Source organism: Ciona intestinalis, unplaced genomic scaffold (genome assembly GCF_000224145.3).
Source record: "Ciona intestinalis unplaced genomic scaffold, KH HT000084.2, whole genome shotgun sequence".
Lineage (NCBI taxonomy): Eukaryota > Metazoa > Chordata > Ascidiacea > Phlebobranchia > Cionidae > Ciona > Ciona intestinalis.
This window is the reverse complement of record NW_004190406.2, coordinates 73,358-77,736: the sequence shown is the minus strand read 5'-3', so window position 1 is coordinate 77,736 and position 4,379 is coordinate 73,358. Positions and strand designations below refer to the sequence as shown.

General features: G+C 35.9%; 2 protein-coding genes across 3 annotated transcripts in view; one reads left to right on the top strand and one right to left on the bottom strand.

Annotated features, from left to right (window-relative positions):
• The window catches only part of LOC100187247 (lamina-associated polypeptide 2-like), a 24,650-nt gene that overhangs the window by 11,343 nt on the left and 8,928 nt on the right, over positions 1 to 4,379 (top strand). The window lies entirely within an intron of this gene.
• The window catches only part of LOC113475031 (piggyBac transposable element-derived protein 4-like), a 7,644-nt gene that overhangs the window by 2,157 nt on the left and 1,108 nt on the right, over positions 1 to 4,379 (bottom strand). The window lies entirely within an intron of this gene.

Here is a 4,379-nt window from a genome sequence, read left to right as displayed (position 1 = left end):
AGAGTATTTCATGAAGCCACTAACCAGTTAAAAAACTTTGTGTTAGTGGTGCACCATCAGCTACAACAGCAAGAATTTGCACCCCTGCTTTTTCACACTTGTCAAAACATTAATGACAATACATATGCTGGAGTTGATTTTGTTGGGTACCATGCAATGGGAATAGATACCTCCCTTTGTTTTGTGCGGACATAAAATACTGCAAACAACATGATAAATGAAATCATACAAACAGCACATAACATTTAATACATATTCTTGTATTTACCTAAAATATGACTTGCTAAACAGCTCTCTTCAGAAGAACTAACATGTCCAAAATCAACAAAACCAACAAGTTTTCCATGTTTAATCACCAGCTTTTCATTTACTGTATAAAACAGGTAAATATTAATTGTAGTCATATGAAAATGATAGACTTACTTTTCATCCCATAAAGTGTTAAGTATCCTTGTAAAGAATCGCCTGCATTCTTGACAGCTCGTTCAAGTTCTTCAACACCAATTTGACTAATACCCAGTATTGGTAGTATAGAATTTCTGATTTCATAAAACGAAATTTAATAACTGGACCAAATATTTTCCGTTATTTATACCTGTAGTTCTCTATGGTTTTTGCACAAGAAAGGTTAAAACTTGACTGCTTCGAATATAGTTATATGCTGCCGGAGATCGAGAATACAGCTCAATAGCCCATCGTATAATGTCCGGATGATACCTTCGTAACTTGGGAGAGCAAAGTTTATTTCTTTCTTCAATTTCAAAAAAATTGTTCTGCCACTGGTTTCGAAAAGTGGCGTTGTTCTTTTCAACAGTAACAACAGCCTAAGTAATACATTCCTTAAAGAGTCCGGCCCACGGTTCTTATGGTTGCGCAGTTTTTTGCATAAGAATATATAGTTTTATGTCCACTGATGCTAAATTAACAGCCAGTTTGTAAAAATTCGCATTAATTTAACCCTTTGGGGACGAGATATATTTCGGACATTTTCGGAATTTGAACTGGCGTCGGGTCTAGCGCTCTGGCGCATCGTGTGTTTATGGTACGCCAAAACGATCTATTATAAAATTGTAGGGGAAGCAATTTTCTAAAAATTAGTATTTTTATATTTTTGATGACGTCACTGTAAAACACTTTATTTCTGTTTTTATGCAACTTCTGGTTTAGTATGACAAAAATTATCAATTGCCAAGTTGTAGCCCTGAGCTTACTGTATAAAATTATGTATTTATTTTTTTGGTGACGTCATCCGTAACGCTGATGTCATAAAGAAAGTAATGAAAGCTTTCGGATTTTTTTGTATTTCTGAAATTTTTGCAAAAAATTGTAAAAATTGGTTTATTTGGCATAGAAATGAAGCACAGTATGTGTGAAGAAGTAAAACTGCACAGAAATGAACTGTAAACATGAAGAAAGACATACACAGTTCGACAATATTACAAAAAAAAAATTCAGTTCACGAGTGTTTATTTCATACGATATTCCTGTAGGCTATGGTATCTTTCAAAGCAATCTAATGCACATAATGAAACATTGCATTTTTTGCACAGTGTCATTGTTTGTTTATTGCAACATTGACAGGATTTTCTGGTTGTTTTTTCAAGAAAATGTTGATGCTGAAATGGTATGAGGCGTTTGAAATGCAGAGGGCTTTGCTGTTTTCCAGCCCTTTTTCTTGCACTGGTGTATCCATTTAGCAATTCTGAAGCAATCTCTTCAATAAACTGCTTCAATGACTTGGGTTTTTTATTTGATGAACTAGGACAACTAAAAGAAATAATGTGTGCATTTACCATGGCAATACTAATTATGCCATTTATTTGATGAACTAGGACAACTAAAAGAAATAATGTGTGCATTTACCATGGCAATACTAATTATGCCATCGTAAATGCGCATATACCACTTGTGTGATCTGTGTGGGAAGATATATGTCTTCATCCTCTGGTCCATCCGATCCACCCCACCCATATGTCTGTTGTACTCGGCAACACAAATTGGTTTTAAAATTGTCCGAGTACCGGTATCCACTTTTTTTGACCTAATTGTTGTTTCCGTAGAACTTGCATTGTGGATTGTTGATAGCATAGTCAGTCTTCTGACATCATGCCAGGCACATGCAAGAAGATCACCACTTCTGAGAAAGATAGGATCATCACCCTTTTTAGTTTTCAAGTTCTTTTTTTTTAACGATTCAGGCATTCCTTTTCTTGTTGCACTTATGGTGCCACAAACACCTGTTTTGAGTTTGCTGAGCTCGTTAGCTAAATATGGGTTCGTGTAGTATGAGTTCATGTAGATGTCATGGCCTTTATGTAGATATTCTTGACTCAGTTTTCTTACAATAGCATGTGTTTTACTAACACTGCTGTCCACATCCTCGGATTTACCCGTGTACAGGTCCCATTGGAGTGCATATCCCGTCCTTGCTTCACTGAGGACAAACACTTTAGGCTTTATTGGATTGTATTGCTTTATGCTACTCCGTTCTTTGTACGCAATTGTCATCTCATCCAATGATAATTCTTTATGCGGGGTGTAATGCTTTGAAAAATTTTTAGTTACTAATTCAACAATATTTCTTATTTTAAAAATTCTGTCGTGGCCGGGTTGTCCTCTTGGAATGTAATGTAGGAAGGCACGAATTGATTGGAAACGGTCTCTTGGCATCAGACTTGATATGCCAGCTGTATTTGTATAAGAATACATGGACCAGTAGTCTTTTATCGAATGCTTTGAACACAGACCCATAAGCAAATTCATGGCAAAATATGCTTTTATATCTGCATGTGTAACAGGACTCCATTTCCTGAACTTGGAAAATTTTGGCAGCTCGTCAGTTTGCTTTTGAAGATATCCACTAATAGTTGCCAAAATTCATTAGTAAGGAAAAGTCCAAGTAAATCTAGAGGAGTAGAGTCTGCCAAAACTAAATCACCACCGTAACCTGATGTTTCACTAAAGCTTGATGACTGGGGTATGAAACTTGTTTCAAAACTATTGTTTACAGGCTCCCAGTTAAAATCCTGCAGGTCATGAGGAATGTTAGATGTATTTGTTACCTTGGGTCTTTTTCTGTTCGTTTTCACCTTGGTCATTTTTGCTCTTTTTGGGTGAACCGGTTGGGCACATGCTGAACTGACATCACTGTCCGTACTGGATACCTCTTGATCTTGAACACTTACAGGCTGGATATTTGCAGAGGTTGAAGGTGATGCAGTAAGTATTGGTTCGATAAAGTCATCACTCTCACATGAATCGTATGTTGATTCAGACAAACTCATATTTTCGTCACACGAATCGACATCACAACATATCGCAGCTGCCTCTTCGACAGAAAAGGTGCGCACAGTAAACATTATTTGAGGCGGTAAATACACAAAAAACAATATAAATACAAGACAGAACAACAAAATAATACTAAAAAAGCCAAAAAAATATCAAAATTACTCGCATCAAATCAATCTACAACAGTTCAAATCAGAGGTCATCTAGTTTGCATGAAAACATAGTTTTTGCAAAAACTGCGGCAAGCAGCTAAGAACGGATAGTAGCAGGGTCATAAATACATTATTATTAGCAACTTGCACGAAAATTGGCGGTAAAACAAGCCTTTCCAGGCAAACCATTCTTCACAAAAAAAATTGTTGATGTTTCAGTGAAAATTAATCAAAATTTTCAAATAGTAACGCTATATTTTTAATAGCTAGAAAGAACGAAAATGCATCATCTTTCGAACAAAGCCAGTCCTAGGGATAAAGTTATAGAGATTTTTGTAGACCCTTGTGTCAAAATGCATATTTGAATTACTCGTCCCTAAGGAGTATTTTGAGTTATGAACGTTTAAAAAATCAAATTTCAAAGTTGTAGAAAACGTCACTCGCGGGCACTGTGACGTCACAATACAATATTTCGTTTATGGGGAAAACCCGGCCCATCAGCGGTTTATCTCGTTTATTGGTGCAGTTTGATAGATAAGCAAATCAAAAACGTTTTTTAAGGTATTAACAATACTTTTAAATGGCTTCACCTATTGGAAGTTATTTTCTAGGGATCCGTGTATAACCACACAAAATAGCCCACCCAGCGGTTTATCTCGTTTATTGGTGCAGTTTGATAGATAAGCAAATCAAAAACGTTTTTTAAGGTATTAACAATACTTTTAAATGGCTTCACCTATTGGAAGTTATTTTCTAGGGATCCGTGTATAACCACACAAAATAGCCCACCAAGCTTGGTGGAGAATTAGTTTTCGTGACTTTCCAGGGTTCAGATTTTAAATTCTTTTCGTTTGTTCCCATATGGCATAGGTAGACTATATTTAAATCTGTATTTAAAGTTACCATATAGGAGTTTTCCCTTCGTTTTTCCCATGTGGC